The sequence below is a fragment of the Prosopis cineraria genome, unplaced genomic scaffold (genome assembly GCF_029017545.1).
Source record: "Prosopis cineraria cultivar Desert tree isolate PC_DT_omini unplaced genomic scaffold, ASM2901754v1 PC11, whole genome shotgun sequence".
In the NCBI taxonomy this organism is placed as follows: domain Eukaryota; kingdom Viridiplantae; phylum Streptophyta; class Magnoliopsida; order Fabales; family Fabaceae; genus Prosopis; species Prosopis cineraria.
Window position 1 is genome coordinate 37,374,042 of NW_026555342.1, and position 22,989 is coordinate 37,397,030.

General features: G+C 31.9%; 1 long non-coding RNA gene across 1 annotated transcript; it reads right to left on the reverse strand.

Moving 5' to 3' along the window:
* Positions 1–19,932: 19,932 nt before the first annotated feature.
* On the reverse strand, positions 19,933–21,235 carry LOC129285297 (uncharacterized). The gene is made up of 3 exons (XR_008587155.1): positions 21,054–21,235; positions 20,852–20,924; positions 19,933–20,004 (listed from the first exon to the last, which is right to left on the reverse strand). It is a non-coding gene; the product is annotated as an uncharacterized LOC129285297 (long non-coding RNA).
* Between the last annotated feature and the right edge of the window lie 1,754 nt (positions 21,236–22,989).

Here is a 22,989-nt window from a genome sequence, read left to right on the forward strand (position 1 = left end):
GAGATTTAAATTGTTGCTCTCCAGTAAAGTTGTATCGTTGGAATTCTAACCATTTTCACACCCCTTTATCACCGGTCTATCTACATTGCTTGAAAAAGAATAGAAACTTAGTTGATATATGAAAGAGACGCAAAATGAGAATTCAATCTTGAAACACAAACCCTGTGTTCGGCAACTCAAGAAACAAGGAGAAGGGCAGACATGACTTTCACGTGTTGGATTGGCCTGCACACTACTGCAGACAAGGAAATTAACGTCGCCTTTTAACGTCGGTTATTACAAAAACTAATGTTAAAAAAAAAGCGGTAGCGTATTTATAAATAAATGGAAAGCATTTAATATCGATTCTTCAAAAAATCATAGTGGAAAGATATTTCACATCGGTTATTAAATAAACCGACGTGGAAAATAATGTAAAAAAATTTCAGATAAATTATATTGTATTTCACATCAGTTATTACAAATAAGCGACATGAAATAATACTTAAAAAAATAAAAAAAATAATAACTTTTAACATTGGTTTTAAGGAAAACCAATGTTAAAATAGTTTACAATACAAAAATAAAAAAATTAGTAATTCATGTCGGTTCCATAAGGAACCGACGTAAATAATGGAAACCATGTTAGTTTCCAGGACAACCAACGTGGTTTCCCTTCTTAAAAGCTGTGTTTTGCATCAGTTACGCAGAACACAGTAGAAACATTTCTCTTCCCATTTCAATTTCGCATTCGGTCCAGCACTGAAAGGTTATGCCTTTTCCCTCCATTGCCTTCGTCTAGAACCTCCAGCCACCATGGGTCTGCCGTCTACCGCTGTGGGTCTGCCTTTTCCTTCCATTGTAGCTTTCTCCCTCTTCCTTGTTCCTTCTTACTTGTTCTTCCTCCATTTTTGCAGGTTAAAGATCTCTCTCTTTTTCTCCTCCTTCCCTCTTCTTTCTTCCATTGCTATTAAATGCTCATCTGTTTCAATAATTTTTTGTCCTTTATTGCTTTGAGGTTTCAAATTTCTTCTCTAGCCTTCCTTTTCTATTGTTGAAGATTTGGGTTTCATTTTCTTCTTCACACGTGATGTATTCCAAGTAAGTTTCATTTTTTTCAAATTATTTTCTTTGATTTTTGAAATATTTATCTTAGATGGATAGATTTATATTGAAATTTTATAAATTTTAATTATAATTGTTGATATTTTAAATTTGATATCGTTGTTGAAATTTATAATTTTTTTTTGGTTGTTGAAAATTTGATATTGCTAAATCTATGTTAGAATTTAAAAATAGCTTGAGATTTTAGTTGATTTGGGTTAAATTTGATTGTTGAAATATTAGAATGTCATATTTTAAGGGGAAATGCTGCTGAATTTTTTCTTAACTTTATAATTTGATAAAAAAATATAATTGCAATAATAAAATATATATGCTTTTATATAACCAAAATTTTTGAAATTGTGTGTTTTTTCTTTTAAATTGTTACATATATGTGTTTAGAAAATGCTTAGAATTATATTTTTAAAATTGTTATTGTTTGCGAGTTTGATTTGAAATTGTTTAGAATTATATTATTTGAATTTTATCGTTGTTGAAATTTGTGGAGGTCCTATTTTAAGGAAAAATTGTACCAAACTTTTTTCTAATTTTTGCAAAATTTATATTTTGGTAGTTAGACAATGGATTATATTTGGATGAATTCTAAGAGAACGAGTGAAGAATATGAGAACGGGGTGAAATATTTCCTTGAATTTTCTAAGAGGAATGCTCCTAGTAAAAATGGATTATATTTTTGTCCATGTATAAAATATTTAAATGATAGTTGACAGGGTATTGATGAAATTAAAGAGCATTTGTTTTGTGATGGGATAAATTTGAGATATAAGAAATGGATATGGCATGTTGAAACTGAAGGATTGAGTTCCATTTCCCAAGGGCAAGAAGTAGGTGATGAGGGTGCTTGGGATGATAGAATAGAAGATATGATCTATGATATTGAAATGGAGTCCTTTGCGCAAGTACATGCAAATGAGAGCTTGCAAAATTATAAAAATATAGAGCCCTATAATGGAGAAGAGATTGATGGCACTCAAGATGTATTGGTTCAACAACTTTCGCAAGAATACTTTTTGAAGTGAAGAGAGGTTGAACAAAACTTTATAGTATTTTAGTAGTTAAATAATTATATATATAGATTAACATATTAGTTTTATGGAGAACATATTATTTTAATTCATTTTATGAATATATAATATAGTTGAATGTTCATTGTAAATTTGCTAGCTGGCTATTTGTATTGCTGTATAAACTATAAAATTTGTAGGTTTAAAAGTATGGATGTCAAGAAAAACAAAATAAAATTTTAAAAAAAATTTAACAACGGTTATATCGAAAACTGATATTAAAATCGGTTTCCATCAATTAACTAACATGGAAAGGGGACTTTCCACATTGGTCATTAATCTAAACCAACATGGAAAGTCCATTTTCCACGTCGGTTAATTAACCGACATGAAAAGTAAACTTTTTACTACCCTATTTTTAACTATCCCTTTATAATTGATGTGAAAAGTTTAAAATAATTATTGTAAAAAGTCTATCCTGGTGACATGATATTAAATGGAAGAGAGAGAGGGGGGAGGGAGATAAGTGAAGAATATGAAGAGACAAGTTGGAGAATATAGAAGATCAAACCAAACCAACCAGAGAAACCACAACCTTATTCATCTTCACCCCAACGTCATGTTGTTTTGTTATTTTGAGGCAGAGGGAAAGCTGAGAAAAATGCTAAGAACTATGGTGACTGAGAGTCGGATTCTCTCCTTTGAGAGAAGCCTCCTCTGCCTCTCCTTTGAGGTAGAGGAAAATCTGGACCGTCCAGAGTTAATCTAGACGGTCCAGGTTTAATAATTTTAATTTTATTTTTTATTTATATTTTTAAATTAAAAAATATATAAAAATTATAAAATTTTTTTAATAAAAATGCTAATCAATCTAAAAGTCTATATTTAATATAGATACTTTAAATCTAATATAAAAAATTTAAATTAACTTTTCAGATATATTCTAGACAATGTAAATATATTCTGAATAGAACAGTAAATTTATTAAAATAATTTAATATTAATTTTAGAACACCTATATTAAATTTAGACTTTTAAATTATTAAATATATTTATTAAAATAATTTACAATTTTATATATTTTTTATTTAAAAAATATAAATAAAAATTAAAAATTAAAAATTAAATCTGAACTGTCCAGATTAAATCTAGACGGTCTAAATTTTCCTCTGCCTCAAAGGAGAGGCAGAGGAGGCTTCTCTCAAAGGAGAGAAGCCGAGTCCATGGTGACTGATGACCCAGAGATTGAAAATAGAAACAGATCTCTCTTTTGATTAGAGTTAAGAGTTATTGGCCTCTTCTTTATCTTTATGTTTCTAACCACTGTATCATTGCGACACTACCCCCACTCTGACAAAGACATTTGAGGGATTTTTGAGATGAAAAAATAGAGTCTATTCATGAGCAAAGGAGAGGAGTGAGATTTTGAATCTTAAAAGTCTTTTTAATTTTGCCCTTGATTAATACTGCGAGCCTTACGCCTGGCTTGGAACAATGTCATGAAAATGGAAAGGTGGCTAGAATTTTTTCGTGGATGATATGCTGCATTCAAATGTGTTTTCTATTGTCTTTGTTTTGTTTTTTTTTTTTTGTTTTGGCTTTTATAATAGTTAGAATGAAGGAAGCTCTTAAGAAAATGACAAATGGTAGAGTCAACAAACTTTATTGTATATCTATTAAAGTGTGAAAATGTTTAGGTGAAGAAGGGGTGAGATGGTTAACTAAGTTATTTAATGTGATTTTATGGTCCAACAAAATGCCTGACGACTGGAGGAGAAGTTCATTAATTCCTATTTATAAAAATAAAGGGGATATTCAAAATTGTACTAACTATAGAGGGATTAAACTCATGAGCCATACAATAAAATTGTGGGAGAAAGTAATTGAGCATAGGTTGAGATTGGAGACAAGTATTTGTGAGAATCAATTTGGTTTTATGTCAGGTAGATTGACTACAGAGGCGATTTATCTATTAAGAGGATTAATGAAAAAGTATCGTTGTAAAGATAAAAATTTACACATGGTTTTTATTGATTTGGAAAAAGCTTATGATCGTATACTAAGAGAAGTGCTTTGGAAAGCCTTGGAAAAGAAGGGAGTACGGACTACTTATATTAAAGTTAAACAAGATATGTATGAGGGGGTAAAAACTAGTATAAGAACATCTAGTGGTCAAACAAAAGACTTTCCTATAAAAATTAGACTATATCAGGGATCATCTTTGAGTCCTTATCTGTTTAACTTGGTCCTAAATGTTTTGACGGAACATATTCAAGGGGAAATTCTCAAATGTATGCTCTTCGCGGATGATATAGTTCTTATAACAGAGATAAGAGAAGAGATTAATTGTAAACTTGAGTTATGGAGGAGGACATTGGAGTCAAAAGGTTTCCGTCTGAGTAAGAGTAAGAAGGAATATTTATACTATAAATTTGGTAAGAGACTAGTCGACAGTAATTTGGAAGTAATTGAGAGATCAAATTATACCTCAAGTGAAAAAGTTTAGATATTTGGGAGCCATTATTCAAAATAATGGCGAAATTAGTGGGGATATTTCACATAGGATTCAAATTGGGTGATTTAATTAGAGAAAAGCTAAAGGAGTTATTTGCGACCGTAAGGTGCTTGATAAACTTAAAGGAAAGTTTTATCGTACTGCTATTAGATTGGCTACGTTATATAATAGTGAATGTTAGGCTCTAATGGGACAGCAAGATCATAAAATTAAAGTAGCAGAGATGAGAATGTTACGATGGATGTGCGAACATATACGTAAAGATAAAATTTGAAATGAGCACATACTCAAAAAAATGAGGGTAGCCTATTAAAGAAAAAATGGTAGAAAATTGTTTGAAATGGTTTGGGCATATATAAAGAAGACCGCAGGAGGCACTAGTGAGAAGAGTGAAACATATAACTTTGAGCCCTGTTAAGAGAGGTAGAAGGAGGCTTAAGAGAACACTCTTGGAAGTTGTTGAATGTGATCTCTTAATTAATAATATTTCTAAAAGTTTGGTAAATGATATAGCACAATGGCGTCTTACAATCCATGTAGCCGACCCCACCTAATGGAATAAAGGCTTGTTTTGTTGTTGTTGTTGTATAATAGTTAGAATTAAGAATCTGATATTAAAAGAAAATTTGTTAAAAGTAATTATCTATCTATAGTAATCATTATACGTATTATTTGGAAAGAGAGGAGGTTGGGAAATAATATTTTCCCAATCTTCAAGATATTATAAAATTATTTTTTTAAAATAAGAACATAGTGATTAACTTAATAAAAATGATGATTATTATTATTATTTAATAATCAATTTTCTATTTTATAATTTATTGAAAGTTTTAGATGAAGTAAGGCATTTTTGGCCAGAAGGTTGAAACTTGAAATGGAGCCATTGGAATAAATGAAGAGGCAAGTAGAGAGAGATAGAGATGTTGATTTTCGAACATGAATGTGCCGTTGATATTTAATTTATTCCCTTTTTAGCTTTCACTTATTTGTTGCTTTTGTAGTAGTAACCTAAAAAGCTGATAAGGGCAAGCGATGAATGAGGTGAGAGGGGGTTTGAACAAAATCAGAAAGGGTGAGAGCCTGAGAGGGGCTTGAGCAGTCTCGGGGTCAGTGGGACTAGACTAGGGTGAAGGGTGTCTCCACTTCCATTCTGTGCATTTCTCCTCCATTTCTTCCTCTCGGCACTGCTCTCTTCCTTCGTCTCGCTCTCAGTCGTCGGCTCTATAAGAAGGATATCTGAGAGACTGATCTTGACGCTCTCCATCCTCACACCCTCAGACGTAGCCCTCTCCCTCTCAGCACTGCTCTCTTCCTTCGTCTTGCTCTTGGTCGTCTGCTCTATGCGGAGGATATCTGAGAGACTGATCTCGGCGCTCTGGTCTGAAGTTTGAACTGAATCATCGTCTCACTCCTCCAGCCTCACCTGGCCACCTTCCAACTAACTCTACTTTCACCAGTGCCATCGGACTAGCATCGAGCTTCAACTCCAGCTTCCTCGCTTCTCTTCACCTCGTCTTCTCCCTGTTGACCTCTTTGATCTCACCGTCGGCTTAATTATCTCCTCATCTAGGTTAGTGTTTTGCTTTGTTTATCTCTTCATTGATCCCTTCAACCTCCTTAATAAGGACAATTCTGAACAGGAGAATGTTTAATTGATGAATCTTCTATATCAATTATGAAAATTTTGTCTTTTGTTTATCCTTTGGGGTTGTTGTTGGACAAAATTGATGAAGATTTGGGATCCATCAATAGTGAGATCATTCAAATGAGGATTATTAAGAATCAGGCTAAGTTAAAGATATAGAGCATTGAGGCAATGTTACTACAATTATGATTATTCTGCTGCAAGGTGTCTTCATTGCCAATTTTCATGAGTCAAATTTGGTGAAGCCATTTATTTTTACTTTTTACCAAGGATGAATTGACTGCTCTGATAATGAGGTGTTCACTTCTCCAATAGTACACCATTTTGTTTTTGCTTTATTTTTTTTTTGTTTTTGCAAGACATCCAAAGTTTACCTTGAAATCTAAGATCTAACAGAAGAAATTACAGAGCTAAAGAGGGGGATAAAAAAGGCAAATGACAGGTGAGAAGAGACATGGGCATGAGAGAATAGACTGATAGAGAGAGGAGCTAATATAGAGAGCAGAGAGAGATGACATAGAAGATATTAGAGGGAGGAAATGTAAAGGGAGAGATAGAATCTTCTTCTTAATATTGTGGCAGAAGAAAAGAGAGAAGAAACCAAATATAAGGCAGAAAGGGTACTGAACAGAAAAACAAGGTACATTCATGCATAGCAGCTACGTGTTGGAAGACATTTCTTATCTCCTGTGTGTCTTCCTCGTTACCAGATTAGTATTTAAATTTTAATATGGCAAGTTGATATTAAGTAACTTAGTTTTTACTCATTAAAGATCTCTACTAGTTTCTTAATGATCCAGTGGAAAAGAATTTGTTGTGCCTAGTTTGGGTGGCAAGATATGGTTATGCATGTCTTTCTTTTAATGTTGTTCAGTGTCTAGCTCAACATTGAGGATAAGGTTGATTTTCTTTTTTAATCCAACAGACAAGGTTAATTTGTATCGGGGAATAATGATTGGAATATGGTGAGAATGGTGATAATCTCACATGTCAAGAATATAAGAAGAAGGTAATTGGGACTGTGTGCTGGTTAGGTCAATGGTGATTTGCTTTCTGCTTTACTTTCATTTTTTTCTCCATCACCTTCTTTTGCCATATTTACTATGTGAAAGTATTTTATACCTCTTTCCCTATTTCTCCTTCTGTGCATTTGGCTTGTGCTTCTTTCATAGACTATATCCTAGAAATTTTTTTATGCCTGTTATTTAAATTCTACTCAGAACTAACTCTCCTCTCTATGGTTCTATATATTGATGAGGAGCAATGACAATGGATATATTATTTTTCTCTTGTTTTCTCCACTTTGGTAACTTAGTGGTGGTTTATGATTGATCTGACCTAACTGATTCTTATGTAATATGAGTGAGATTGAGAGAGATGCTAAGTGATTTTGAAGCTTTCTCATGTATGGTTCATTGTAACATTTATTTTATTCAGGCTGGACGTTTCCTCACAAGTTGGTTCAGTTTTAATATATAAATATAAATATATATATATATATATATATATATGAGGAACAGTGCTTAGTATTTTCTTAATTCCTAAGGTTTTTCTTATTCACCTTGGTCTGAAGATCGAAAGTTGCTAAGCCCATAGTCAAAATAAACTTTACACATGCATTAAAACTTTGCACATGCAGTACAAATTTGCCAAGCTCAGCTGCAACTATAAATTGACTAGAGACTACCTAATTATTTAGGAATTGCCTTGCTTCATTTTCTTCCTTGTCTAAGGATAATTCTCTTACACTCTGTAAATTGTGCAAATTACAAAAATAGAAATTTGTTTGGGCTTTACAAAATGGGAAGAAGCAATCTTACAAGTATATAGTAAAGCAAGCTTACAAGTATACAAAATGAGTCTGGGCAACATTATAGCAAAAGAACAAACATCAAAGCAAGGAGCTAGCATGACAAAAAAGAGGACCAGCCCACTAGTGTATATTGCTAAGAACAGATTGGAGACTGAAGCAAAAGGCTAGGACTGAAATGAAGACTTCACAATTGGGGATTTGTATTCATATTCAGATTTGAATCTATAACATTGTAACAATTTATATTCAAACAATGTAATGTAATTGAATTGTAATAGAAGTTTCAATACATTTAGACAATGATTTACCTTTCTCAAATACTTGACTAAATTCAATTGCTTCAAGTGACTTCACATTGTTGTTCAATGAATTCTACAAACACAAGAATAAAATGACAATAGTATGAGATATGCTGTGAATGACATTTAAGTTAGTTGAGAATAAGAACTTGAAATATAATATCTTTACCATCGTCAATGTTTTGAATGACATTTGACTTACTTGAAGTGGATCATGTTGTGTTGTTATTGGTGTATTTGGCACAGGCAGACCATATTGCCCTTGTACTAGCATACCTAACATGGGGGGTTATATTGCCCTTATACCGGCATCCTTGACACGGTGGGCCTATATTGCCCTTGCACTAGCATACTTAACATGGGAGGACCATATAGTATTTGCACAAGCATACTTGGTATGAGGGGGCCATTTTGCACTTGCACCAACATACTAGGCACGAGGGGGCCAGTTTGCACTTGCACCGGCATATTTGACACTGGGGGGCCACATTACACTTGCACTGACATATTTGACACTGGGGGGCCACATTGCACTTGCACCGGCATATTTGACACAGGGGGGCCACATTGCACTTACACCGGCATATTTGACATAGGGGGGCCACATTGCACTTGCACCGGCATATTTGACATAGGGGGGTCATATTGCACTTGCACTGGCATATTTGACATAGGGGGGCCATATTGTCCCGAAGATGATGATCTACCCACTTCTAATATATTTTGTGTGTCCTGCAACAATATCGGTTAAATGTCATAAAAAAATCATGCTATTAAAAATTCAAAGGAAAAAAAAATATATCTTTGAACATTGTGAAGACTTGTTGGTAGATTTTTTTAAAGTCTTAACTTTTTTTTCTTTTTTGACTTGGATTATCGACCCAACTTGGATTAATCTTGTTACGTTCTCTCTTCTTGAATCTAATGCCTGAACTATCATTCTTACCAACATCATCATCAACACCCCCTTCATTATTAACACTATCTGATGAGTGGTTAATAAGAAGTTGAGACACTTTCTTGCTAAGCTCTAGCACTGCTTGATGAACCATAGAGAATGCCTCTAGACATTCAGATGCATCACTAGCTAATTTTATAAGCATGAGGCACAATTGCCTATATCGATTCGAGCATTTTAGTTTAGGATCAACTTCAATTTCCTTTCCCTTACTATCATGCACTACACCACACCTTGTTTCTTTTGTCCACCTCTTTAACACATATTACTTTGGAAGTAGCTTTACATCTTGGTCATACAATATCCTCAATGCATGACAGCACAATATTCCCCATTGTTTAAACTTCTTACAATTACAAGTAATGATAGCCTCTTTATCTTCTCTTGATGGCTCAAATGTCAATCTCCACTCTCCTTTTTTATCAACCATTGTGATTACATAATCAATAACAAGAGCATTATCATCTGCAGCTATTTTTCTTTCTTTCCTCTCTTTTATACACGTAGCATCACGTAAGTCATACTCATGCTGGAACAAGTCAAAAATTGGTGGTGTGTAAACTTGAGAAAGCTGTTGCAGCATAGACGAACTCTTCAATATCAACCTTGGCAACTTCTGGCGTGAGTTGAAGTCACTTTGCAATTCATTATACCGCTTATCCATAACAACTTGTTCAAAGACATTGAAGAATTGACTAATATTCAATTCAGGATTAGTGTAACTTTTTATAAATGAATTGACACTTTCACTAAGTTGTGTACTTCTCATACCAAGAGTCTTTGAGTGCTTCATGTAACATGCTGCCCATTTTTCTTTTAACTTGTAAATAGACATCAACCATGGATTTTCTTCTACATTATATTTTGATAATAATTCTTTCTAAGATTCCTCAAACCTTGTTTCTTCCTTGCAATGATACATGCACCAATTAAACTCACCCAGAAAATGAGAGCCATCTTTCATTAAGTTTCCAAGATGTTTCACCCCATTTCTATTGATGTGGAATGTGCATAAGCCATGCTTTACATTTGGCATTATTTCTTCCAAGGCTCTTGCCATTGCTGCATCTTGGTCAGTAAACATAGTAAATGGTATTTTTTGCTTATGTGCTTGTAAAAAGGTTTCAAAAAGCCATTTAAAAGACTCAATAGTCTCATCATATAATAAAGCAGCACCGAATATCACTACTTCTCTGTAATGGTTGAAACTTGAGAAAATGGCAAGTGGTCTTTTGTCACGATTTGTAGAGTATGTTGTATCAAATGAAATGACATCCCCAAAACAATCATAATCTATCAACATACGTGCATCAACCCAAAACACATTAGTTATCTGCTCTTCTGAGTCCATTTGATAAGCATGAAAAAATGAAGGATTTTTTGTTAATTGTTGTTGAAAATAGCGAAGTAAAAACCCAGCTTCACCATAGATCATGTCTCATTGCCTCCTTGATCTTAGATAACTCTTTACCTCCTCTTTGGTATACCCTAAATTAGCCCTCCCTCCTGCATATTTGCCCATTAAATTAAAAGAGGCTTTTTGCTTAATCCCCGTATCTTCAGCAACCTCCAAAGCATAGCCTTGTGCTTTCGGTAATCTCCTTTGTGATGCTAATAAATGAATAGTCTCTGAGGCCTCTAAAGGGTGATTATGGTCCAAAAATAGTTCACTAACTCTAAATCTTTCATTCACCTTTTTAATTATCATTTTCACTTCACACCTTGTTCTTGTTTCCTTTCGAGGCTTCTTAGTTTTAAAGTCTCTTTTATCTGCTTTTTTCACTCCCTCCTTGGAACAAACATATTTGTAATATATGATAGAATCATCCTTCTTGCTCTTATTAGAGTTTTGCTTTCTAACACTGAATCCTATTCTTCCACCATAGTCAATCCAATATTGCCATACCTCTTCTAGATCATCAAATTCAAAGCCAACTGTTGGAGTCATACTTGTGTCCATTACTTAAAGCTAACAAGAAAAGATGAAAAACAAAAACACTAAAACTAAGAGTAAGCAGATAAAAAATTAAATAAACACTGTTATTCATGAGAGTTAACAAAAAACTGTTAATGAATTTAAAAATAACCTAAGAGCTTGGTGATGCATTCATTTATGCAAAGCTAAGGGATAATAACGTGTTAAATGGACAGCATTACTTTCTTGTAGTTGTGACTATCATCAAAAAAATTTCTGTGCAGCGTAAGTCCATGGCAAATTAGTAATGTGTTTCCAAATTAATTTAAACATAAAAACAGGGGAGGAAAATGACCAATGTAAGGGAGAAAGAGAGAGAGAATGGCAACCACGTTCAGCAAGTTTTAAGTTTAAATGAGGGATAAAAATGATCAGTACATAGGAAAAAAATGGAACCATATCAAATTACAATCAAAATCCTTCCTTCATCAAAATATTTTCTTGGTCAGAATTTCTTTCTGCTATGTGAGCACGTTTCTGTTCTGCAAGAGTGAGAAAAATAAAGGTTCCCGCATGCGCTGGTGGTGGAGATGGAAATGACACATTATTTGGCTTTCTTTTGTTTTTTTTTCTCCCACTCTAGACGATGCCGTTTTGAGGAAGTGGAGGGAAATGCACCAAATGAGAAATGGAGACACCCTCAGCACGACTAGACGTTGCATAGCGGGTGAGTCGGGGCCCACCAAGGTGAGCTGTCTTGCACGTGTATATCTGCCTAAAGAGGATTAGGCTGATGTGGTGGTTGTGCCTCTAAAGCTGGGCCCACCCAAGAATTTGGTAGAATTCCATTGACCAACTGTTGACATGGCTCCACCTCATTATCAACCAATTTAAAAAGGATGGCCATCAAGAGATCTAAAAAAAAACAAGAAGAAAAAAATGATAATAAAATCTATTTAAAATGTATAAATGATAATTTGGTCCCTTAAAATGCCATAATTCCGTTGAAGCTATTAGGGACTTTTCTGTCATTAATGATTTTATATAATTATTAAATTACCCTTGTTGAAAATAAATTATTCACAAATTTTATTTAAATATTCACAACTTTTCTTCTTATATTCATAACAATGCAACTGCAAATTATAACTTCGCATGATAATTTCTTATTTGCTATTGCATTGTTTCGAATGTAAAAAGAAAAGTTGTGAATATTTAAACAAAATTTGTGAATCATTTATTTTCAACAAGGGTAATTTAGTAATTATATAAATTCATTAATGACAGAAAAGTTCCTAATAGCTTCAACGGAATTGTGGCATTTCGAAGGACTAAATTATCATTTATACATTTCAAAAAGGTATTATTATTATTTTTTAAAAAAAATGTAAAAAAGGTCATACATCAAAGTTTGTTGCATCCGATCATTTCAGTCTTATTTTTTTCACCTGAATGAAGCAGGTGCTGGCAATTCGTGGAGTTCATCCTCATGGAATAAGTGCCTGTTTGGATAAGGAAAATAATTGATTTTGAACCCTCAGACCATGGTTTTGTTATTAAAAAAAAAAAAAACCCAAACGCCTCTATTTTCCCATAATCGATTATTGGATGCTAAACTTGGTCTTCTTTTAAGCTGCCTTGAGTAGCTTAGCGATTGCAATTTTACTGTTACTTTCGTTTATTGTTTGTCAGAAGTATTGGCTGCACCAACATACCCCTGTGTGCACTTGTAGAGTTGTAGTCATGCTTTTCTTTATTAAATTCATTAAATAAAACATTATAATATAATCTTAAATTTATCTTTAATTATTAAATAGAGAGAGAAAGGGTAATTTTAAAATTATTCTATTTAATAAAATTTTAATTTTCTCACAATGTTTTATATTTTGCAAATATAAATCTCTCCCAAAAATATCTTATAATTTGGGATAGAAGGAGTATTAATTACTAAAATTATAAAATATTCTTTTATTTTGAATGTTATTTTTAAATATAATTTTCATAATTAATCGTACATGTTAAATATCATATAAATTTATTTGAACTTAGATATGTTGATTTATTTTTTACATACATTAAATTATGGAAAAACATAACTTTCAATTTCACACTTTGCGCATATTTTGTTATTAATCTCTACACTTTATTTTCATTGATTTAAGTCCTTACAGTTTGCTCTGTCTACACTTTAGGTCCCTACACTTCCTGAGGGGTGTTGACGTGGCAATAACAACATTAATTATGCTGACATGGACATTAACTCTGTTAATTTTACTGGTGTGTATTTTTTGCGAGGGGAAAAAGAAAAAAGCTGATGTGTATTTGTTTAATAATCAAACCCCATCCACATGTGTATTGCGTGGACAAAAGCAAGAAACAAGTAGGGCCAAGAACCATTTGGAGCCCCACAAGTATGACTGAGAAGATTGAGTCGAGCGTTCTCTCATCTAGGGCAGAGGAGAATTTGAACCTATAACTTGCAGCAAGTCTTGAGGAAACACGCTCTAGATAGAGGAGAAGAAGATTAAAATAAAATAGGCTTGAAAAACATCAAAAATATATAGATATATTAGTTAATAAGTTAGATGTGCTAAGTTACTATACGAGTATAAAAGATTTGTAAGAATTGATAAGTGCTTAATTCAACCCAAAGTTATGTTAAAAAGAATTCTAGAAAGGTTATAAGGTTAACACAACTCATATAAAGTGAAAGAAATTGATATAGAATCAATTTCAAAAAGAACGAGCTCAAACATGAGAAACAAAGCATAACAATTAATGTTTATACCATAATAAGTGAATTTATACCGAAATAAGTGAGATTATATGGGTAAGAGATCGTTTGTACCAGTATAACAAAGTTTTGTACCCGTAAAGACAAGGCTGAACTCAAAAAATAAAGGTTTGTACCAGTATAAAGAAGTTTGTACCGGAATAAGGAAAACTTATATGGGTATAAACAGTTCATACCAGTATAAACGATCAAAAAGTATGGGTTAAATTCTAATGGTCATAACTCCTTCATTTTAATTCCAAATCAGGAAAATGACTTATGGTTGGAAATCTCTAAATATCTAGTTTCCAATGAAAAATGACTACTCATAGATTCAAAGTATATAAAGAGATATGATCAAACTGGTGAGCAAAGGTCAGTAGCGTTTTTCTGAAGTACTGGAAACTTCAACAGCCAACTTTGAAAAATCATATCTATTTCATATAAAATATGTTTTCAACGAAATTAAGTGTTTTGGAAAGTTGTACAAGTATATTTTTAAATGAAAGTAGTTTCACATTAAATGGATTTGTATATTAAGAGATATATAGAAAAAACTGAATAAAAGTCAAAACCGTATATATCTAAAACTCTTAACTCAAAACATAAACTTCAAGTATTAAATACAAAACTCTACTAATCAAACCATATATCTCTAACAATGAGTTGAGACACCAAGAACTTAATCATTATAACAATAACCTAATCAAAGTCAAATTACAATTTTGCCATTCAACAATTTTGCCATCTAAATCAAATCCCATATACAAAACATGTACCAAAATACCATCTAAGTAAATCCCATGTACAAAACATGTACCAAAATACCATCTAAGTCAAATCCCATGTACAAACATGTACGAAAAAAAATCCCATATTTGCAAAACTATAACAAGTTCACATCTCAATCAAGGTTGATTGCTACCAGGAGGAATTGCATTAATAGACTCTTGTGTGCAAAATGTTTGCCTCTTTGTACTTTTGATAGGTAGCTTAGCAAGCCTCTTCCTTTGTGTAGGTTGCTTATTGGGATCCTTGCAAGTCCTTCAATTATGTCTATACTTCCCATAACCTGAATACTTTAGGCTTGTATTTTCTCTCCTCATCTTTGTTGATGTTGCATCCTCATCCACCCCACATTTTTTGTTTCTTTACATCCTCATCTACCCCTCTTTTTTTTTTTTTTTTGGCCAGCCAGGATGCTTGTGGTGTACTGGGGGATCAAGAAGGTCTCCATCAGCTTTTTGCCACATCTTGTCTCCATTGATAAGCTCTATGATAGGAGAGTAACAAGTGATAAAAGCTTGCAAACTTAAGTAATAATCCACATAGGAATGTGGATCCTCTCTTTTGTTACATATACAAGCAACTACATGTCTGCATCGCAAGTATTAATGAAAGTTAAAATAGATTTCATACTGAAAAAAATTAATAATTGCAGTAAGCCATATTTTTGTCGCAATAATCAGTCTTTAATTTCATATTAAACCTTGTAGCAAATTATAAAACTTCAATAATCATTTTAAATAAAAAAATTTGTTCAAGCACAGAGCAATTAAAAAATAGAGCAAGCCAGAAATTAGAAGAAAAGACATGTAAAAATCATAGACCACAAAAGACATTAATAAAATATTAAGGACACTTTTCATGAGCATCTTAGTTATAGTAATAGGGTCAAGTAAATGAGAGGACATGATCAAGGAATAGAACTCTCAAAATACAAAGACCTCAAAATGCAGGGACCATAATGAGTAAACGAATGAGGAGAAGATACTATAATAGGATGAAATGAGTGAATGAGTAAATGAAAGACATACCATCAACTGTATAAACGAGTAGAACATATCGATGTTCACTATTTCGGCATTAGTGATAAACCTTTTCTAGCGTCCTCTAATACTCTCAGTTCCTGAAGTCTTTTTTGTGCCTTAGGAATAAGGGCTGTGGTCCTCCGATAGTTCTTAGCCCTACTTGTTTCTTGTTTTTGTCTGCACAATACACATGTGGATGGGGTCTAATTATTAAACAAATACACATCAACTTCCCCCCCCACAAAAAATACACATCAACAAAATTAACAGAGTTAATGTCCATGTCAGCATAATTAATACTGTTAGTGCCATGGCAACACCCCTCAGAAAAGTTAGGGACCTAAAGTGTAGACGGAGCAAACTGTAGGGACTTAGACCAACAAAAATAAGGTGTAGGGGCCAATAACAAAATGTGCGCAAAGTGTAGGAACTAAAAATTATGTTTTCCCTTAAATTATTAATATTACAATATAATATAATTGAAATTTATATAATTAATCAGGTGTATATATAAGTTAAATAATATATTTTACTTGTTAAATGAGTTAAACAGATTTAGCATCATTATATATAATTTTATCAATATTTTAATTTTTAAAAGTAATGTCCTTTATAATAATTTATACATTTAAAATTAATTTTAACTATATTATCAAAACATTTTCAATTATGTCAAAAATTAACTTTAGAAAAATAATATCCAAACATGATTATGACATAATCAATTATAATCAAAAATTAATTATATTAATCAATTTTTTTTAATTAATTATATCTAACTAAAATTCAAATAGGCTTTAAAAATTCCAAGCAACGTAGAGAAAGGAAAGAATAGCCAAAGGATCCCGAATATTGTTAAGAATGGAAAGAAAATGGACCCCACTTATTATGTGATAGCCCTCTTCCCACCAAGGTCTAGTTTCGATGCTTAGTAAGTTGCTAAGCACCAATGCTCATCACCTAAGGAAGATCTAGGCCATCTAGACTAAAAATCTAAATGGTCCAGATTTTTTTAATTTTAATTTCAATTTCAATTTTATATTTATAAAAATAAATATTTATAAATTTTTTTGATAAATATATTTATTATCAATTTGACCAGTACTGATTCAATTTGAGACTCTGGATGGTTCAATTTAATATTATAATTTTCATAAACTGACTATCTAGATGTACTTTGAACAAGACAGATTCAATATTAAAGTTTTTAATAATTTTTTATTTATATAAAATAAAAATAAAAAATTTAAATCTAAACCTTGCAAATAAAAATTTAATATTGAATTTAGAATGTCCAAAATACATCTAGATAGTCAATTTATGAAAATTATAACATTAAATTGAACCATCTAAATTAAATTAGTACTGTCCAGATTGATGATGAGTACATTTATCAAAAAATTTATAAAATTTTATTTTTATAAATATGAAATTGAAATTAAAATTAAAAAAATCTGGACCACAGATCTTCTCTAGGTGATGAGCATCGCTGCTGGGCACGAAACCAGATCCCTTCCCACCATCTATCTTTTGGGGGCTTTGGTATGGTTGTTATATCAGCATTGTTTTGGAGGGGGCATTGACGAATAAGACTTCAAGAAATATTTTATTTTTAATAATTTTAAGTCGATGTTTACAGGGTTTTATGTGTGTAGCCACTTTTTTAACGTTAACCTTGTAGCTATTTTATCCTTTTATTTGTTAATATAATTATCTTTCCATTAAAAAATGCGTGTGGCCACTTCCACCTGAACAGGAGAGAACTTAAGGATAATATGTTGGTCAAACAATTGTATACACATTTTATTACAAGAAGATGATGTCGTATGTCAATAAGGAAAGTAACATGCCCCTTTTGTGTGAAACTCTTGTCCCATTCAATGAGCGGATAAAAGTCGGGTAGGGGGTGCATAAATGAAAGCACTGTTAGCTGCGCTGACCATACAAATTTCGCCAAGAACCCATGTTTATGCAAACTTGCCATCCTCAAATGTGTTTTGAAAAACATTTGAGTTGAAATACTGTGGGGTTTAAAAGATTATCGGCTAAGATTCTATTGAGTGGCATAAGAATTTCAATGTTCACCATACCTATCCAATTTATCCAGCAGGAGTTGCAAACTTATTTCGTTTCTGTCTTCATGTACTAACTATTAACGTCGAGCAATAACTTAGTATTTCTCTTGCATAAAAAATATATTAATTCTCCTGTTATTGATAACTTTGATATAGAACTAATTTATTTACAATTTAATAAGATGTTAATTATAATCTCAGTCTGATAAAAAAAATTATAATCTCAGTGGAATCAGGCCTGAGGTTGACAGAGGCCATGTGAAGACCCAGGAATTTAAAGTAAATTTTAAATATGTATAAGTTTGTATTTTAATAGTAATTATATTAATTTCTGAAACAAATATGACAATGCAGAAAGTTGATGTAGTGGCAGCTAAACATGTATTATTCCACCAAGTCTCAAGCCTGAATCTGATCAGGCCCAAGAGCTTATTTTATTTTTTTTACTTTATGAAATTACCAAACTACTCTTATCACACTAGATTTTTTAACTCTTCTTTCTTTCATTCTTCGATCATTCTGGAGTAGAGAGAGAGAGAGAGTTGAGAGCTTTGGATTGAACCTGTCACATTCCAAAAATAGAGGATGATCAACACGGGTAATCATTTCACATATTCCCGCAAGCCTCAAATGAAAATGCAATCCATTTTTTTTTCTTTTAGAAGAATCAATCAAATTATATGAAAATTCTAATAGCTTGATACTAATTGTCATAAGAAAGTTTCAACATTTTTATAAAAATTTTGGCAGAACCTCTCTTGTAACTAAGATTTCCCGAAAATTCTATAATAGAAAATTTTTATGGATTATAGTATAAATCAGGAGCGTAGCTTTTTCAACCAATAACTAGTATACAAATCAAAATAAAGTCTATCAACAATCTATGTGGAACAATTAATATTTCTTTTTAAATCAAAATACATAAGGTTTAAATATTGACATAAAAAATAAAATATCAAACAAAAATTCCACCCAATATAGCCATATTGCCCTTTCAGAGGTCGGTGGGATCAACGTTAGCTAGTAAATTTGAGACCAAAATAAATATTTTCAGTGAATAGCATTCCTAGAGTAAAATTTAAAAGAATTAAAATAATAAACTCAAATAATCGTGTAAACTAATAAAAAAGATGATAATTCAATTCATCATAATAAACTTATAATTCTGTAAATCATAATCATAACTGTAAAATAAAAATAAATTGGAAGTAGTTTATTTTATTGTGCTTAAAGAAAACAATTTATTCATAAATAAATCAAAGTGATATAATTGTTAAGCAAAACCATGGAAATTTCGAAAACACATATTAGTCAACATTTAGAATTTTGAGAACTCAACAAAACAGATAACAAACATGGACACACAGTTCATGAGGGTAAATAACCAAACGCGGCTTATATCATGAAAATAAACATGAATACATAGTCCATGAGGGTAAGTAACGAAACACAATCAAAGCTACGAAAACAAACATGAACACACAGTCTACGAGGGTAATACTAACCAAACGCTACTCAAGCTACGAAATCAAATGCGGCTACAAAGCCCATGAATATCAAACATGAGAACAAAGCTCACGAAATAAACTAGTTAGTTTTTAATCACACATGCTACAAGCTAACGGAACTGTCGTTAGCAACAGTGTTATATTAGAGTCCTCTAAAATCACGTTTTAAACATGTGAGAAAATAATCACTTCTGAAATATAATTTATATTTTCAATATCTAACTCGCATGAATCATTTCAACTTCCAATCTAATACTTGTCGAAACTAATACGTCATAAAAAATGTTCAAGCTTGCGTTAATTGAATAGCCAGACATTTCCAGAGTTTAATAAACAAAATAATTTCATATCTCTTCGTAATTTATTTCTTGTGAAAACAAATGCACATATCATCATCAAATTATCCATCGTCAATGTTCCATAATTTTCAAAACTAATGCAATTCATAAGAGTAAAATGTTTCAATAAAAGTCTATCACAATAAAATAAATTAAAGGGAATGCTATTCACTTACTTGCTGCAGTTTCAAATTTCCAAAATATTCTTTCTTTAGTTTCTATCAAGATCCTCTTCTTTCACATGTCCTATAAAGACATAAATAAATGCAATTTTTAATGTATTATACAATCTCAACCAATCCTCATCATTTAAAATTTCAAAATCAAACTTCATGCTTTACAGTTGGTCCAAGTATTATCATTCATATTACTAATTTCTTCCAATTTATTTTAGTCATCCCCTTCTATTTACTTGAAGTAGAATTTCACCTGTAATTTTCACCAAACACCTTATATATATTATTTTTAACTATTCAATTTAAAATATCCAATAATTTACCATCATCCACATAAATGCCAAAAATTTTAAATGGTTACATTTCTTTGAAGTGTATAAGTTCATTGATAATTTCATATCTTCCATATTCATACTTCTCCTACTAGGTACTCTTTCGAACACTTTATGTTTATATTTTTCCCAAGTTTAGACTAATCTTTCCTTCCAAATTTTAGCTTCCATAAATCTTACAATACCAATATCCATTCTAATCCCAAGAACCAACAAAATTTCAAACACTCAAAAATCAAGTTTAATTCCTCTAACAAGTATTGTAACAACCATCTTATAGGCATAAATTTCAAATTTCACACCTAAGCTCTTTCTCTTTTAAATCCATTCTAACAATTATTCAAGATCAACCAACCCAATAAATCAACTTAGCTTAAATATTTTGAGCCATATATATATATATATATATATCATTGTTAGGCCTCAAGATAGATTTTTCTAGCTCAATTGAATTTCTTTCTTCCCCCATTTTCAGCACGGGCAATAGAGGCAACACATAGAAATTTATAAACTCCACAATATCATCCCAGCCACTCACCCATACAGATTATACAAAGAGAAGGAGGAGAGATTGAAGCTTCTAACCTTAGATGAACCAACATGCACGGACTGAGGAAGGATAAAGCAACTTCGAATAGTGAAGAAGGAAGGACTGCCACTGTGAATGAAGAAGAAGAGTGAGCATATCAGTAATTGAAAAATGAACAAGAGGAAGAAATCTAAGCTCACCCAAAGCATTTGTACGCGCACGAAACAACAAGGTGAAAGAAAGAGAGATTATGCATACTTGAAGTAGTGACAGAGGCAGATGAACAGCGACGAAACATGGAAAGAACTTATAGCTAAGGCAAATAGACCAGCAGCGGGCACATCAGTGATGGCGACCCATGCGAACGACAGCGTTAGCTACGGTTGAGGAGGAAGAAGGCAGTGATCGATGGGAGGCAGAGCATAATTTCGATTAGACTCTAAATCCCTCTTTGCTCCAAAACCATCAAAAAAAGGAAGAAGGAAGAGTTTAAAAATCTGATGAGAATAAGGGCAGTTTGGTAATTTCTAGAAGCAAGAAAATAAAATAAAATCTCCCCCTTTTTTGCCTTAGCTAGATTCGAACCTCAAACCTATGGGTAGAATGTTTGCTCAATAGTTACTAAGACAACTTTCCTTCTTATCACGTATATCCTAAGAATTAATATAATTATTATTAAAACACAAACTCATATATTTATTTATTACATTATATATATATATATATATATATATTTACTAGGGTTATTACAGAATCTTGCCCTATCACCATCTATCTCTGCCTTCTTTTGTCTAAACCATTGCCGCACCGCCGTTCATGTGAGTTATCACCGCTCGTGTACCTTCCACTGTTAGGTTTTCCACTGTTGCGTTCTTCCTCTATTTCACCATCATTCTTCCTCCTTTATCACTACTTCAATCCCTCCTTTCTACTGTTAATACATGAAGTTGCCTCCTTCTTCCTCTGCTCATGCGTGTGAGACCTTTAAGGGTGTTTAAAGGAATAGAACCTTGATGAGAATTAAAGAAAAAATATCTTTGAGAATTTGAAACTCCAACAAGTAAGTGAATAGCATCTCAATTAATTTACTTATAATAGTTTTATTTTATTTAATTGAAATATTTATTTTATATAGATCACTTTTGTGTGCAATGGTAAGTTGGGTATGTTATGAATGAAATTATTTTATCAAAAGAAAATATAAATGGTTGCAAAGGATAACTAAGAGGTGGTGTGTGTGTGTATTTATGTATGAGTTATATTTTTTTTAGATTTATGATATTTAAGATTTATGGTGTTATTTTTATTTGTTTATTTTGAAAACTTTTGAATATTTAATAAATGCTATTATGCACATTGTTTATGAAATGTTATTTTTGACAAATATTAAATTGGAATTTAAAATGATTCATGTAAGTTTGATATTAAGAATGTAAATTGTATTTCAAAAATGATTTTTTTTCTCTCATATGTTCAAAATGTGATTTCTAAGAAAACTCAAAGCAGAATACTACTGCTAACGACAGTTCTGTTAGCCCTTGGTGCGCCTTAATCAATGACTAGCTAATTTGTTTTTGTGAGCTTTGTTCTCACATTTGTTATTCATGGTATTGTACCTGCATTTAATTTCGTGGCTTTGACCCGTGTTTGGTTAGTCTTATCCTTGTAGATTGTGTATTCATATTTGTTTTTGTAGCTCATGCTACGTTTAGTTACTTACCCTCATAGACTGTGTGTTCACGTTTATCTTTATGGCATAAACGGTATTTGGTTATTTACCCTTGTAAATTATATGTCCATATTTGTTACCTGTTCTGTTGAGTTCTCACAATTCTCAATTTTGATTAACATGTATTTTCAAAATTTCAGTGAATTTGGTTAGCAAGTGTATTATTTTGATTTAAGTATGAATATTTTATTTCTTTGAGCATGATAGAATGAAATGCTTCCTATTTGCTCTCATTCATGATTAGAAATTTAGATTTTTTAGTTATGATAATGAACTATTCCCTTTTTAATTATTGAACGTGATTATTTAAGCTTATTATTTTTACTCTTTTAAATGATATTTATGGGGATGCTATTCACTATAAAATTTATTTTGGTCTCAAATTCACTAGTTGACAGTAATCTTACTGCTGACCTCTGAAGGGGCTATATAGCTATATGAGGTGGTAATTTTGTTTGATATTGC